Source organism: Tenrec ecaudatus, unplaced genomic scaffold (genome assembly GCF_050624435.1).
Source record: "Tenrec ecaudatus isolate mTenEca1 unplaced genomic scaffold, mTenEca1.hap1 Scaffold_1530, whole genome shotgun sequence".
NCBI classification, from domain to species: domain Eukaryota; kingdom Metazoa; phylum Chordata; class Mammalia; order Afrosoricida; family Tenrecidae; genus Tenrec; species Tenrec ecaudatus.
In genome coordinates this window covers 38,675-56,517 of record NW_027458021.1, presented here as the reverse complement: position 1 = coordinate 56,517, position 17,843 = coordinate 38,675, and positions in this window count along the sequence as shown.

Sequence of the window (17,843 nt, the reverse complement as noted above, 5' to 3'; positions counted from 1 at the left end):
TGTAGGTTCCCTAGCAGGCCCTTTGACTATGTAAGTTCTCTAACGGGCACTTGGACTATGTATGTTACCTAGCGGGCACTTGGACTATCTAGGTTAACGAACGGGCACTTGGAGTATGTAGGTTAGCTAACAGGAACTTGGAGTATCTAGGTTACCTAACGGGCATTTGGACTATGTAGGTTCCCTAGCGGGCACTTGGATTATGTAGGTTCCCTTCTTGCTCTTGGACTATGTAGTTTACTAGCGGGCATTTGGACAATGTAAGTTACCTAGCGGGCACTTGGACTATGTAGGTTACCTAGCAGGCACTTGGACTGTCTACCTAGCGGGCACTTGGACTATCTAGGTTAACGAACGGGCACTTGAACTATGTAGGTTAACTAGCGGGCCATTTGACTATGTAGGTTAACTAGCGGGCACTTTGACGATCTAGGTTAGCAAACGGGCACTTGGACTATATAGGTTACCTAGCAGGCACTTGGACTGTCTAGGTTACCTAGCGGGCACTTGGACTGTCTCGGTTACCTAGCGGGCACTTGGACTATCTAGGTTAACGAACGAGCACTTGGACCATGTAGGTTACCTAGCAGTCACTTGGACTATCTATGTTAGCTAACGGGCACTTGGATTATCTAAGTTATCTAGCGGGCACTTGGACTATGTAGGTTACCTAGCGGGCCCTTGGACTATGTAGGTTACCTAGCGGGCACTTGGACTATCTAGGTTAACGAACGGGCACTTGGACGATGCAGGTTCCCTAGCGGGCACTTGGAATATGTAGGTTACCCAGCGGGCACTTGGACTATCTAGGTTAACGAACGGGCACTTGGACTATGTAGGTTAGCTAACAGGAACTTGGACTATCTAGGTTACCTAACGGGCATTTGGACTATGTAGGTTACCTAACGGGCACTTGGATTATGTAGGTTCCCTTCTTGCACTTGGACTATGTAGGTTACCTAGCAGGCACTTGGACTGTCTAGGTTACCTAGCGGGCACTTGGACTATCTAGGTTAACGAACGGGCACTTGGACTATGTAGGTTAGCTAACAGGATCTTGGACTATCTAGGTTAACTAGCGGGCACTTGGACGATGCAGGTTCCCTAGCGGGCACTTGGATTATGTAGGTTCCCTAGCGGGCACTTGGACTATGTGGGTACCATAGCGGGCATTTGGATTATCTAGGTTACCTAACGGGCATTTGGACTATGTAGGTTCCCTAGCGGGCACTTGGATTATGTAGGTTCCCTTCTTGCACTTGAACTATGTAGGTTACTAGTGGGCATTTGGACTATGTAGGTTACCTAGCGGGCACTTGGACTATGTAGCTTAACTAGCGGGCGCTAGAACTATGTAGGTTACCTAGCGGGCACTTGGACTATGTAGGTTAAGTAGCGGGCACTTTGACTATCTAGGTTAGCTAACAGGAACTTGGACTATCTAGGTTACCTAGCGGGCACTTGGACTATGTAGGTTACCTAGCGGGCACTTGGACTATGTAGGTTAACTTGCGGGCACTTGGGCTATCTAGATTACCTAGCGGGCACTTAGACGATGTTGGTTAAGTAGTGGGCACTTGGACGATCTAGGTTAACTAGTGGGCACTTGGACGATATAGGTTAACTAGCGGGTAATTGGATTATCTAGGTTAGCTAGCGGGCACTTGAACTATGTAGGTTAACTAGTGGGCCCTTAGACTATCTAGGTTAGCTAACGGGCACTTGGACTCTGTTGGTTAATTAGCGGGTATTTGGACTATGAATGTGCACTAGCGGGAATTTGGACTATATATAGGTTACCTAGCGGGCACTTGGACTTTGTAGGTTACCTAGCGGGCACTTGGATTATGTAGGTTCCCTATCAGGCACTTGGACTATGTAGGTTACTAGCGGGCATTTGGACTATGAAGGTTACCTAACGGGCACTTGGACTATGAGGGTTCCGTATCCGGCACTTAGACAATGTTGGTTAACCAGCGGGCACTAGGACTATGTAGGTTACCTAGCGGGCAGTTGGACTATCTAGGTTAGGTAACAGCACGTGGACTATCTAGGTTACCTAGTGGGAACTTGGACTATGTAGGTTACCTAGCGGGCAGTTTGACTATGTAGGTTACCTAGCGGGCCCTTGGATTTTGTAGGTTATCTAGCGGGCACTTGGACTATCTAGGTTATCGAACGGGCACCTGGATTATGTAGGTTAGGAACAGGAACTTGGACTATCTAGGTTAACTAACGGGCATTTGGACTATGTAGGTTCCCTAGCGGGCACTTGGATTATGTAGGTTCCCTTCTTGCACTTGGACTATGTAGTTTACTAGCGGGCATTTGGATTATGTAAGTTACCTAGTGGCCACTTGGACTATCTAGGTTAACTAGCGGGCCCTTGGACTATGTAGGTTACCTAGCGGGCACATGGACTATCTAGGTTAACGAATGAGCACTTGGACTATGTAGGTTAGCTAACAGGAACTTGGACTATCTAGGTTAACTAGCGGACACTTGGACGATGCAGGTACCCTAGCGGGCACTTTGACTATGTAGGTTCCCTAGAGGGCACTTGGACTATGTGGGTACCCTAGCGGGCATTTGGACTATCTAGGTTACCTAAAGTGCATTTGGACTATGTAGGTTCACTAGTGGGCGCTTGGATTATGTAGGTTTCCTTCTTGCACTTGGACTATGTAGTTTACTAGCGGACATTTGGACTATGTAGGTTACCTAGCGGGCACTTGGACTATCTAGGTTCCCTAGCGGGCACTTGGACTATCTAGGTTCCCTAGCGGGCACTTGGACTATATAGGTTCCCTAAAGGGCACTTGGACTATGTAGGATCCCTAGCAGGCACTCAGACTATGAAGGTTCCCTAGCGGGCAATTGGACTATGTAGGTTCCCTAGCAGGCCCTTTGACTATGTAAGTTCTCTAACGGGCACTTGGACTATGTATGTTACCTAGCGGGCACTTGGACTATCTAGGTTAACGAACGGGCACTTGGAGTATGTAGGTTAGCTAACAGGAACTTGGAGTATCTAGGTTACCTAACGGGCATTTGGACTATGTAGGTTCCCTAGCGGGCACTTGGATTATGTAGGTTCCCTTCTTGCTCTTGGACTATGTAGTTTACTAGCGGGCATTTGGACAATGTAAGTTACCTAGCGGGCACTTGGACTATGTAGGTTACCTAGCAGGCACTTGGACTGTCTACCTAGCGGGCACTTGGACTATCTAGGTTAACGAACGGGCACTTGAACTATGTAGGTTAACTAGCGGGCCATTTGACTATGTAGGTTAACTAGCGGGCACTTTGACGATCTAGGTTAGCAAACGGGCACTTGGACTATATAGGTTACCTAGCAGGCACTTGGACTGTCTAGGTTACCTAGCGGGCACTTGGACTGTCTCGGTTACCTAGCGGGCACTTGGACTATCTAGGATAACGAACGAGCACTTGGACCATGTAGGTTACCTAGCAGTCACTTGGACTATCTATGTTAGCTAACGGGCACTTGGATTATCTAAGTTATCTAGCGGGCACTTGGACTATGTAGGTTACCTAGCGGGCCCTTGGACTATGTAGGTTACCTAGCGGGCACTTGGACTATCTAGGTTAACGAACGGGCACTTGGACGATGCAGGTTCCCTAGCGGGCACTTGGAATATGTAGGTTACCCAGCGGGCACTTGGACTATCTAGGTTAACGAACGGGCACTTGGACTATGTAGGTTAGCTAACAGGAACTTGGACTATCTAGGTTACCTAACGGGCATTTGGACTATGTAGGTTACCTAACGGGCACTTGGATTATGTAGGTTCCCTTCTTGCACTTGGACTATGTAGGTTACCTAGCAGGCACTTGGACTGTCTAGGTTACCTAGCGGGCACTTGGACTATCTAGGTTAGCTAAGGGGCACTTGGATTATCTAAGTTATCTAGCGGGCACTTGGACTATGTAGGTTACCTAGCGGGCCCTTGGACTAGGTAGGTTACCTAGCGGGCACTTGGACTATCTAGGTTAACGAACGGGCACTTGGACTATGTAGGTTAGCTAACAGGAACTTGGTCTATCTAGGTTAACTAGCGGGCACTTGGATATGCAGGTGCCCTAGCGGGCACTTGGACTATGTATGTTACCTAGCGGGCACTTGGACTATCTAGGTTAACGAACGGGCACTTGGACTATGTAGGTTAGCTTAGAGGAACTTGGACTATCTAGGTTAACTAGCGGGCCCTTGGACTATGTAGGTTCCCTAGCGGGCACTTGGATTATGTAGGTTCCTTTCTTGCTCTTGGACTATGTAGTTTACTAGCGGGCATTTGGACTATGTAAGTTACTTAGCGGGCACTTGGATTATGTAGGTTACCTAGCAGGCACTTGGACTGTCTACCTAGCGGGCACTTGGACTATCTAGGTTAACGAACGGGCACTTGGACTATGTAGGTTAACTAGCGGGCCATTGGACTATGTAGGTTAACTAGCGGGCACTTTGACGATCTAGGTTAGCAAACGGGCACTTGGACTATGTAGGTTACCTAGCAGGCACTTGGACTGTCTAGGTTACCTAGCGGGCACTTGGACTATCTAGGTTAACGAACGAGCACTTGGACCATGTAGGTTACCTAGCAGTCACTTGGACTATCTATGTTAGCTAACGGGCACTTGGATTATCTAAGTTATCTAGCGGGCACTTGGACTATGTAGGTTACCTAGCGTGCCCTTGGACTATGTAGGTTACCTAGCGGGCACCTGGACTATCTAGGTTAACGAACGGGCACTTGGACGATGCAGGTTCCCTAGCGGGCACTTGGAATATGTAGGTTACCCAGCGGGCACTTGGACTATCTAGGTTAACGAATGGGCACTTGGACTATGTAGGTTAGCTAACAGGAACTTGGACTATCTAGGTTAACTAGCGGGCACTTGGACTATGCAGGTACCCTAGCGGGCACTTGGACGATGCAGGTACCCTAGCGGGCACTTTGACTATGTAGGTTCCCTAGCGGGCACTTGGACTATGTGGGTACCCTAGCGGGCATTTGGACTATCTAGGTTACCTAACGGGCATTTGGACTATGTAGGTTCCCTAGTGGGCACTTGGATTATGTAGGTTCCCTTCTTGCACTTGGACTATGTAGTTTACTAGCGGGCATTTGGACTATATAGGTTACCCAGTGTGCACTTGGACTATCTAGGTTCCCTAGCGGGCACTTGGACTATCTAGGTTCCCTAGCGGGCACTTGGACTATATATGTTCCCTAAAGGGCACTTGAACTATGTAGGATCCCTAGCAGGCACTCGGACTATGAAGGTTCCCTAGCGGGCAATTGGACTATGTAGGTTCCCTAGCAGGCCCTTTGACTATGTAAGTTCTCGAACGGGCACTTCGACTATGTGGGTTCCCTAGCGGGCATATAGACTATCTAGGTTACCTAACGGGCACTTGGACTATGTACATTACTAGCGGGCATTTGGACTATGTAGGTTACCTAGCGGATACTTGGACTATTTAGGTTCCCTATCAGGGACTTGGACAATGTAGGTTAACTAGCGGGCACTTGGACTGTCTAGTTAACCTAGCGGGCACTTGGACTATCTAGGTTAACAAGCAGGCCCTTGGACTATGTAGGTTAACTAGCGGGCACTTGGATTGTCTAGGTTACCTAGCGGGCACTTGGACTATCTAGGTTAACGAACGGGCACTTGGACTATGTAGGTAACCTAGCGGGCACTTGGACTATCTACGTTAGCTAACGGGCACTTGGACTATCTAAGTTACCTAGCGGGCACTTGGACTATGTAGGTTACCTAGCGGGCCCTTGGACTATGAAAGTTACCTAGCGGGCACTTGGACTATCTAGGTTAACGAATGGGCAATTGGACTATGTAGGTTAGCTAACAGGAACTTGGACTATCTAGGTTAACTAGCGGGCACTTGGACGATGCAGGTACCCTAGCGGGCACTTTGACTATGTAGGTTCCCTAGAGGGCACTTGGACTATGTGGGTACCCTAGCGGGCATTTGGACTATCTAGGTTACCTAAAGGGCATTTGGACTATGTAGGTTCACTAGTGGGCACTTGGATTATGTAGGTTCCCTTCTTGCACTTGGACTATGTAGTTTACTAGCGGGCATTTGGACTATGTAGGTTACCTAGCGGGCACTTGGACTATCTAGGTTCCCTAGCGGGCACTTGGACTATCTAGGTTCCCTAGCGGGCAATTGGACTATGTAGGTTCCCTAGCAGGCCCTTTGACTATGTAAGTTCTCTAATGGGCACTTGGACTATGTGGGTTCCCTAGAGGGCATATGGACTATCTAGGTTACCTAACGGGCACTTGGACTATGTACGTTACTAGCGGGCATTTGGACTATGTAGGCTACCTAGCGAATACTTGGACTATGTAGGTTACCTTGCGGGCACTTGGACTATCTATGTTAATGAACGGGCACTTGGACTATGTAGGTTAGCTAACAGGAACTTGGACTATCTAGGTTACCTAACGGGCATTTGGACTATGTAGGTTCCCTAGCAGGCACTTGGATTATGTAGGTTCCCTTCTTGCACTTGTACTATGTAGTTTACTAACGGGCATTTGGACTATGTAAGTTACCTAGCGGGCACTTGGACTATGTAGGTTCCCTTTCAGGGACTTGGACAATGTAGGTTAACTAGCGGGCACTTGGACTATCTAGGTTAACTAGCGGGCCATTGGACTATGTAGGTTAACTAGCGGGCACTTTGACAATCTAGGTTAGCAAACGGGCACTTGGACTATGTAGGTTAACTAGCAGGCACTTGGACTGTCTAGGTTACCTAGCGGGCACTTGGACTATCTAGGTTAGCTAACGGGCACTTGGATTATCTAAGTTATCTAGCGGGCACTTGGACTATGTAGGTTACCTAGCGGGCCCTTGGACTATGTAGGTTACCTAGCGGGCACTTGGACTATCTAGGTTAACGAACGGGCACTTGGACTATGTAGGTTAGCTAACAGGAACTTGGTCTATCTAGGTTAACTAGCGGGCACTTGGATATGCAGGTGCCCTAGCGGGCACTTGGACTATGTATGTTACCTAGCGGGCACTTGGACTATCTAGGTTAACGAACGGGCACTTGGATTATGTAGGGTAGCTAACAGGAACTTGGACTATCTAGGTTACCTAACGGGCATTTGGACTATGTAGGTTCCCTAGCGGGCACATGGATTATGTAGATTCCTTTCTTGCTCTTGGACTATGTAGTTTACTAGCGGGCATTTGGACTATGTAAGTTACTTAGCGGGCACTTGGACTATGTAGGTTACCTAGCAGGCACTTGGACTATCTATGTTAGCTAACGGGCACTTGGATTATCTAAGTTATCTAGCGGGCACTTGGACTATGTAGGTTACCTAGCGGTCCCTTGGACTATCCAGGTTAACGAACGGGCACTTGGACGATGCAGGTTCCCTAGCAGGCACTTGGAATATGTAGGTTACCCAGCGGGCACTTGGACTATCTAGGTTAACGAACGGGCACTTGGAGTATGTAGGTGAGCTAACAGGAACTTGGACTATCTAGGTTACCTAACGGGCATTTGGACTATGTAGGTTACCTAGCGGGCCCTTGGACTATGTAGGTTACCTAGCGGGCATTTGGAGTATCTAGGTTAACGAATGGGCACTTGGACTATGTAGGTTAGCTAACAGGAACTTGGACTATCTAGGTTAACTAGCGGGCACTTGGACTATGCAGGTACCCTAGCGGGTACTTGGACGATGCAGGTACCCTAGTGGGCACTTTGACTATGTAGGTTCCCTAGCGGGCACTTGGACTATGTGGGTACCCTAGCGGGCATTTGGACTATCTAGGTTACCTAACGGGCATTTGGACTATGTAGGTTCCCTAGTGGGCACTTGGATTATGTAGGTTCCCTTCTTGCACTTGGACTATGTAGTTTACTAGCGGGCATTTGGACTATGTAGGTTACCCAGTGTGCACTTGGACTATCTAGGTTCCCTAGCGGGCACTTGGACTATCTAGGTTCCCTAGCGGGCACTTGGACTATATAGGTTCCCTAAAGGGCACTAGAACTATGTAGGATCCCTAGCAGGCACTCGGACTATGAAGGTTCCCTAGCGGGCAATTGGACTATGTAGGTTCCCTAGCAGGCCCTTTGACTATGTAAGTTCTCGAACGGGCACTTGGACTATGTGGGTTCCCTAGCGGGCATATAGACTATCTAGGTTACCTAACGGGCCCTTGGCTATGTACATTACTAGCGGGCATTTGGACTATGTAGGTTACCTAGCGGATACTTGGACTATGTAGGTTCCCTATCAGGGACTTGGACAATGTAGGTTAACTAGTGGGCACTTGGACTATCTAGGTTAACTAGCGGGCCATTGGACTATGTAGGTTAACTAGCGGGCACTTTGACGATCTAGGTTAGCAAACGGGCACTTGGCCTATGTAGGTTACCTAGCAGGCACTTGGACTGTCTAGGTTACCTAGCGGGCACTTGGACTATCTAGGATAACGAACGGGCAATTGGATTATGTAGGTTACCTAGCAGGCAATTGGACTATCTATGTTAGCTAATGGGCACTTGGATTATCTAAGTTATCTAGCGGGCACTTGGACTATGTTGGTTACCTAGCGGGCATTTGGACTATGTAGGTTCCCTAGCGGGCACTTGGACTATCTAGGTTAACGAACGGGCACTTGGACTATGTAGGTTAGCTAACAGGAACTTGGACTATCTAGGTTAACTAGCGGGCACTTGGACATGCAGGTTCCCTAGCGGGCTCTTGGACTATGTAGGTTTCCTAGCGGGCACTTGGACTATCTAGGTTACCTAACGGGCATTTGGACTATGTAGGTTCCCTAGCGGGCACATGGATTATGTAGGTTCCCTTCTTACACTTGGACTATGTAGTTTACTAGCGGGCACTTGGACTATGTAAGTTACCTAGCGGGCACTTGGACTATGTAGGTTACCTAGCAGGCACTTGGACTGTCTAGTTTACCTAGCGGGCACTTGGACTATCTAGGTTAACGAACGGGCACTTGGACTATGTAGGTTACCTAGCGGGCCCTTGGATTATGTAGGTTACCTAGCGGGCACTTAGACTATCTAGGTTAACGAACGGGCACTTGGACTATGTAGGTTAGCTAACAGGGACTTGGACTATCTAGGTTAACTAGCGGGCACTTGGACGATGCAGGTTCCCTAGCGGGCACTTGGATTATGTAGGTTCCCTAGCGGGCACTTGGACTATGTGGGTACCATAGCGGGCATTTGGATTATCTAGGTTACCTAACTGGCATTTGGACTATGTAGGTTCCCTAGCGGGCACTTGGATTATGTAGGTTCCCATCTTGCACTTGGACTATGTAGGTTACTAGTGGGCATTTGGACTATGTAGGTTACCTAGCGGGCACTTGGACTATGTAGGTTAACTCGCGGGCGCTAGAACTATGTAGGTTACCTAGCGGGCACTTTGACTATCTAGGTTAGCTAACAGGAACTTGGACTATCTAGGTTACCTAGCGGGCACTTGGACTATGTAGGTTACCTAGCGGGCACTTGGACTATGTAGGTTAACTTGCGGGCACTTGGACTATCTAGATTACCTAGCGGGCACTTAGACGATGTTGGTTAACTAGTGGGTACTTGGACGATCTAGGTTAACTAGTGGGCACTTGGACGATATAGGTTAACTATCGGGTAATTGGATTATCTAGGTTAGCTAGCGGGCACTTGAACTATGTAGGTTAACTAGTGGGCCCTTAGACTATCTAGGTTAGCTAACGGGCACTTGGACTCTGTTGGTTAATTAGCGGGTATTTGGACTATGAATGTGCCCTAGCGGGAATTTGGACTATATATAGGTTACCTAGCGGGCACTTGGACTTTGTAGGTTACCTAGCGGGCACTTGTATTGTGTAGGTTCCCTATCAGGCACTTGGACTATGTAGGTTACTAGCGGGCATTTGGACTATGAAGGTTACCTAACGGGCACTTGGACTATGAGGGTTCCGTATCCGGCACTTAGACAATGTAGGTTACCTAGCGGGCACTTGGACTATCTAGGTTAGGTAACAGCACGTGGACTATCTAGGTTACCTACTGGGAACTTGGACTATGTAGGTTACCTAGCGGGCAGTTTGACTATGTAGGTTAACTAGCGGACACTTGAACGAACTAGGTTAACGAGCGGGCCCTTGGACTATGTAGGTTACCTAGCGGGCACTTGGACTATCTAGGTTAGCTAACAGGAACTTGGACTATCTAGGTTACTAGCGGGCACTTTGACTATGTAGGTCACCTAGCGGGCAGTTGGACTATCTAGGTTAGCTAATGGGCACTTGGACTATCTAGGTTACCTAGCGGGCACTTAGACTAGGTAGGTTACCTAGCGGGCACTTGGACTACCTAGGTTACCTATCAGGCACTTGGACTATGCAGGTAACCTAGCAGGCACTTGGACTGTCTAGGTTACCTAGCGGGCACATGGACTTCTAGGTTAACGAACGGGCACTTGGACTATGTAGGTTTCCTAGCGGGCACTTGGACTATCTAGGTTCCCTAACGGGCACTTGTACTATGTAGGTTCCCTAGCGAGCACTTTGACTATGTTGGTTCCCTATCGGGCACTTGGACTATGTAGGTTAACTAGCAGGCCCTTCGACTATGTAGGTTAACTAGCGGGCACTTAGACTATCTAGGTTACATAGCGGGCACGTGCACTATGTACATACCCTAGTGGGCACTTGGACTATCTAGGTTACCTAGCGGGCACTTGGACTATGCACGTCCCCTAGTGGGCACTTGAACTATCTAGGTTAAATAACGGGCAATAGGACTATCTAGGTTAACTAGCGGGCACCTGGACTATCTAGGTTACCAAGCGGACACTTGGACTACGTAGGTCAACTAGCGGGCACTTGGACTATCTAGGTTAGATTACGGGCACTTGGACTATGTAGTTTAACTAGAGGGCACTGGGACTATGTAGGTTAACTAGCGGACACTTGGACGATCTAGGTTTACTAGCGGGCCCTTGCACTATGTAGGTTAACTATCGGCCTCTTGGACTATGTAGGTTAACTAGCGGGCACTTGGACCATCTAGGTTAACTAGCGGGCACATGGACTATATAGGTTAACTAGCGAACACTTGGATTAGCTAGGTTACCTAGTGGGCACTTTAACCATGTAGGTTAACTAGTTGGCCCTTGGACCATCTAGGTTAGCTAACGGGCACTTGGACTATGTAGGTTACCTAGCGGGCTCTTGGACTATATAGATTACCTAGTGGGCACTTGGACTTTGTAGGTTACCTAGCGGGCACTTGGACTATCTAGGCTCCCTAGCGGGCACTTGGACTACATAGGTTCCCTAAAGGGCACTTGGACTATGTAGGTTCCCTAGCAGGCCCTTTGACTATGTAATTTCTCTAACGGGCACTTGGACTATGTGGGTTCCCTAGCGGGCATTTGGACTATCTAGGTTACCTAATGGGCATTTGGACTATGTAGGTTCCCTAGCGGGCACTTGGATTATATAAGTTCCCTATCGGTCACTTGGACTATGTACGTTACTCGTGGGCATTTGGACTATGTAGGTTACCTAGCGGATACTTGGACTATATAGGTTCCCTATCAGGGACTTGGACAATGTAGGTTAACTAGCGGGCACTAGGACTATGTAGGTTACCTAGCGGGCCCTTGGACTATGTAGGTTAACTAGCAGGCACTTGGAGTACCTAGGTTAACTAGCGGGCCCTTGGACTATGTAGGTTACCTAGCAGGCACTTGGACTGTCTAGCTTACCTAGCGGGCAGTTGGAACTCTAGGGTAACGAACGGGCACTTGGACTATGTAGGTTTCCTAGTGAGCACTTGGACTATCTATGTTAGCTAACGGGCACTTGGACTATCTAAGTTACCTAGCGGGCACTTGGACTATGTAGGTTACCTAGCGGGCCCTTGGACTATGTAGGTTACCTAGCGGGCACTTGGACTATCTAGGTTAACGAACGGGCACTTGGACTATGTAGGTTAGCTAACAGGAACTTGGTCTATCCAGGTTAACTAGCGGGCACTTTGACCATATAGGTTAACTAGCGGGGACTTGGACGATATAGCTTAACTAGCGGACACTTCTATTAGCTAGGTTACCTAGCGGGCACTTGAACCATGTAGGTTAACTAGTTGGCCCTTGGACTATCTAGGTTAGCTAACGGGCACTTGGACTATATAGGTTAATTAGCGTGTACTTGGACTATGTAGGTGCCCTAGCGGGCATTTGGACTATATAGATTACCTAGTGGGCACATGGACTTTGTAGGTTACCTAGCGGGCAATTGGACTATCTAGGTTACCTAGCGGGCACTCGGACTACATAGGTTACCTAAAGGGCACTTGGACTATGTAGGTTCCCTAGCAGGCACTCGTACTATGAAGGTTCCCTAGCGGGCACTTGGACTATGTAGGTTCCCTAGCAGGCCCTTTGACTATGTAAGTTCTCTAACGGGCATTTGGACAATGTGGGTTCCCTAGCGGGCACTTGGATTATGTAAGTTCCCTATCGCTCACTTGGACTATGTATGTTACTAGCGGGTATTTGGACTATGTAGGTTACCTAGCGGATACTTGGACTATATAGGTTCCCTATCAGGGAATTGGATAATGTAGGTTAACTAGCGGGCACTAGGAGTATGTAGGTTACCTAGCGGGCCCTTGGACTATCTAGGTTAACAAGCGGGCCCTTGGACTATGTTTCTTTGTCTCTGTCGTGCTAGGGTCATCTCTGTTGTTATACACTCAATGAGCCACGTGTACTAAATCACTAAGATTTTTCCCTTCAAACGCTTCCCACTTCTTTTTCATGTCTGAGGCAGACTGACTGAGTCATAAAGGCAATACTTATTGCCCTCCTGTTCTCGGGGCCTCTGGGCTGTTAGGGGTATAAAGCCCGAGTTTTCCATCAGCCACTCTAGAAAGGCAGGCGGACATTCTCTTATAAGAGCTAGAAAATTCTCACTGACCTTAGATAAATTCATAGGTTTCCTAGCTCTTCCGCAGAGGGTCATGTAAGAGCAACGGGTGATACCTGGTAAAGCGCTCATGGGGACTTTGATGCTCCGTTTTCTTTCTCTTCTGCTGCACTCTCTTAGTGTCATGCCTCGATGTGGCAGGATCAGTTCGGGCGCAGCTCCCACACTGTGTCTCCAGTGTTGTCCCCTCTAGGGCTATGGGTCTTTGAGGGACGTTTCTCATCGTGGGGCTGCCCATGTGGTCTTCTCTGTGAGCTGGCTTCTCTGATTGGGAACATCATCCTCAATGTATATTGGGCCAGGATGTGCTCCATTCTCCCCTCCTCCCCCTTGTTCTGCCCTGTGTTCTCTGATCAGATATGTCCCTCTCCGCGAGCTGCAGATCCGGTGCCACGCTGTGAAATACAATCTTCGGGGCCTGCAAGCATGTAGGGCTGGGTAGGTGTCAGCTCAGATCTTTTGAGAGTCCAGGAGATATTGACTGCTCGATGGGCATAGTTCTTTGGGGCACCGTGCTCTAAGTCCAGATGCTGGTTGTGAATATGACTTTGTTGTTAACCAGGTGTGTGTCTCTGGGTCAACTCCTGTGTGTTTTTGAGTGAGTTTTCTCATCTGGAAAGTAAATGAACTGAATTATCCAACTCCCATGTCAGCAAGTTATCGAGAGGGGTTAATCAGAGACTGTTTCATATAGTGTGTACCTGCGCGCCGCATTCTAGACCTGGGGTGACAATTATGAGCTCAGGATAGAGATGGTGTCCAGCAGGTCACATACGTGGCTCCATATTGAAAAAGGAAGCCCACGGTGGAGATTTGGTCCTTCCGTTGATGGCCACCGGCCACCTAGTCTTCTCCTGCTATAACTGCTTCACTGGTTCAGCAGCTGAGCTAGGTGCCAGTGCCATCATAACCAGGTGGCTAACTGGGACAAAGGGCAGATAGATATTTGTTATCTTGTTGTCTTGAGAAGCCCATCTAACCTCCATGCAAACCTTCTGGTGTGAGTTATCTGTGGAAGGAATCATAGGCTCACAGTAATTCACATCTTTCTTTTTGACAATGTGCCCGTATTCCTATCTGAACCTGAGAAGGTGGCCCCAGTGTCCACCAAGAAATTTACTGGCTGGCCCCCTACATGGAGAGTTAGCCTGGGCTTTTGGCGGCGAAGTTAAACAGAGCCCTGACCCCTTCACTCAGCTTCTTCAAGCATTATTGTCTCTTTCTTGGGTCTTTCTAGGTGCAGATGAGACCCGTCTACTCTAGTGGAGGGTCATGCACCTCTCCTGGGGTTTACAAGGCACTGAATTTTCCAGTGTCCTTCTTTCCTGCAGTAGGCACATTGATCCTTCCCCATGGCTTGGCGGTGTCCACAGGTTAGTCTCTCCGTGAGTGGGCCATGCTCTCCATTTCCTGTGTCTCTGGGGTCTCTCATGGCAATTACTAGTATTTTAGCTAGTTTCTTTGTCTCTGTCGTGCTAGGGTCATCTCTGTTGTTATACACTCAATGAGCCACTTTTACCAAATCACTAAGATTTTTCCCTTCAAACCCTTCCCACTTCTTTTTCATGTCTGAGGCAGACTGACTGAGTCATAAAGGCAATACTTATTGCCCTCTTGTTTTCAGTGCCTCCGGGCCGTTAGGGGTATAAAGCCCATAGGCTTCCATCAGCCACTCTAAAAAGGCAGGCGGACATTCTCTTATAAGAGCCTGAAAATTCTCACTGACCTTAGATAAATTCATAGGTTTCCTAGCTCTTCCGCAGAGGGTCATGTAAGAGCAACGGGTGATACCTGGTAAAGCCCTCTGGGCCTTGCTAGCAATTGAGATCCCACATTGTTCGTGTAGTGGCTAAAAGAGTTTCTCTCAAGTGGGGAGTGCCCGCTCGCTGACCATCAGGTTCACTGACTGCTTACTGGGCCTCTGTCTGGAAGGGCTACCCTTCCTCCGTTGTGAACAGCACCTGGAGAAGTTGCTGGCAATCATTCCAGGTGGGCTGATGAGTATGGAAGACATACCAGGACTAGTGTGTGGGGGGGGGGGCTGCTGGTAGGGCGGGGGATGGGGTGGGGTGCCGGTGAGGGAGGGCATGACTCAATAAGGGCCTGTTAGAAGTTTTCTATTTCTGTCCCCTAGAAACTTTATAGGGCGGGGCTGGAACTAAAGGGTCTGAAGCCAGCTCTCCCACTCCCAGAGTTCTCCTGAAAAATGGGATAAAGCAGATTAGGGGAGAGAGATTGGGAGAGGAGGGGAGGGGAAGGGATGGGGAGGGGGTCAGGGTGGGGGACGGGGAGGGATGGCCTCGCCCTATTTGGTTTTGGGTACTTGGACCGTGTGTTTTTCCGGTCCTGCCATGTTTCCTGAAACCTTGGAAACAAGGACTCTTTCTTTGAGGGAGGGAATAAGTCTTTTATATTTGCAGGATTCTTAGTGGCAATGTCAGCCCACACTTGAATTAAAGGGATCACATCGGGATGTCCTGGTTCCCCATAACCATAACTATGAACTCTTTGTAATTGGGGATGGGAAAGCTAGTCTTGCGTGGGTCAATCAGGGACTCCTTCTGCCCCATCACTTTTAAACAAATTGTAGAGTCTCCAAGCTTTGGGGTTGAAACCACATCCTCTTGGTGAACGCCTAGAGCAGGGGTCCTCAAACTACAGCCTGTGGGACACATGCAGACAACCGAGGTCATTAATCCTTTCTGCCGGGTGGATGTGCCCCATTTATTTATTTTTTTTTGAAATTCAAATCAAGATATGCAGTGTGCACATGAATTTGTTCGTAATTTTTGTTTTTTTTAAACTATAGTCTGTCCCTCCAATGGCCTGAGGGACAGTGAACTGGCCCCCTGGGTAAACAGTTTTAGGACCCTGCCCTAAGGTATCCTGGACTTAGGTGTTACTAATCTCCCAGCCCTGAAACATTCCTGAACATTCTACCCGTTGTAGGAGGCACCATGGGAATTTGGACCCCGGGTAATTTACAAGCCTTTACTCCAATTGAACCCAAGAAAATACAAAATGACTTAGTCAGTTACTCTCTTTTGGTCACTTTTGACTCCTCCTGTACTAGCCCATTATTTCCATTTAACTCTATAACACGGAGCATGATGTTTTCATAACATTTTAAAAAATGTATATATCTATATCTATATCTATGTCTATATATATATAAAACTATGAAAGTCCACAACAAAAAGAAAATAATTTTTCCCAAAATTAAAATTGAAGCGTTATAGGGTTAAAAAGAAGGATGGGTCTTATCAGCAGGTCCAAGACCTTAGCATCATAAATGAATCAGTGATACCACTGCACCTAGTAGTGCCCAAACCTGTACCCTCCTAGGGGAAAGTATGAATGCTTTTATCCCTCTTCCTGTACTTCCAGTGAACAAACACACATGTCTGGTAATTCTCAGATTTTTTTTTCCTGTGACACTCATCTAATTTCAAGGCCACTGCCACCACACAAGCTTACCCTTGTCGAAGTCAAACTGTTCACCTTTTAGACCGTTTGTTTTTCCCAGAAGTTATCGGGTGACTAAAGCTTCTGAACCAAGTGTGCCAGGTCCACGACTACCACCTCCTGGACTACGTCAACTTTATCCATCCTGGATTAAGTTGCCCTCAATGGACAACCCCTCCCAGCAGTGTAGGAAGGGTGTGGACCCAAAGCCCCACTTCGCCAATTTTGCCAGCAGGAAGTAGCTAGAGATGTCGTCGCCCAGTACCCCAAAGATTTGGGTCCATATCTCTTAAAGGAGGCAACTGTTAGGTAGCTATCCTAGGAATTGGGGCATCCGTTATGCATGCCCATAGGGTCAAGATAAGAGCCCAGTTAGGAAAAGCACCCTGTGCATGCTCAGAGGTACAGGTTTCTGGCCATGAAGGGGAGGTACACCTGGGTGGGTCCTGTACCTGGAGTGACCAACCTAGGCCATGTAAATTCAATTCAGCCACTGGGGTCGGCTAGACTTGCCCACCACGCCTCCCTAGCGCTCATAAAACTCACTTTAGTGACAGACCAGGCTACTGCGTGATATCTCTCTCACTCAAGAAGGCTCTTTGGAGGCAGCAGGGCTGCACATGAGTGGCTGGTGGATACTGTTCAGATGCATGGCTTTCTGCTTGCAAGGGTTTTTGTCTCAGCTGACTGGAAGGGAGGAGGTAGTACATCTGGATCACAGAGTATCCATGTCCACAAATGAGGCTGCTCTTTCCACAGTGCTGGCAGTGCTTTATGAAAACCCTCTGCTTTGCAATGTAACTCCTTGTAGATTAGAGTGGGAGGGGCTTGGACCAAGGTATGCTTCCTCTTACTCCCAGTTGCAGGTTTCTGGATGCTGATTGTATCTCTTACAGCATCAGTTAGTGGGCTTGTTGTCTGCCTCAGGCTTTGTTCACGGAGATCCTCAAGCTTGTTGTTGGTGTGTGGCATGAGCAGAGGCTTCCTGCCAATCCCCCATGAGTAGTAGAGCTCCCATGGTGTGGACTCCATGTAAGCCCTACCCCAGACAGCACGCTTAAAAAGGAGGGTGGGCCCTGCAATACAGAGGACCATTCCCCCTGTGGAATGGCCTCAGAGACCCACCTCCCTGACTGGCCAGCTGCTGGGGCTGTGGGCCTTAAGCTTCATGCCTTACTCAGGAATAAACACAGGGTGAGGTGACTCCAGTAGCTGTTTTGACTGGTCTAATCCAGCCTGAGATCATCCTTGCATGAGCCCTCTGCCCAGATTATTTTTGTTTCTTTTATGATCTTTTTATTAAGGGCTCTTACAACATTAACCACAATCCATATAT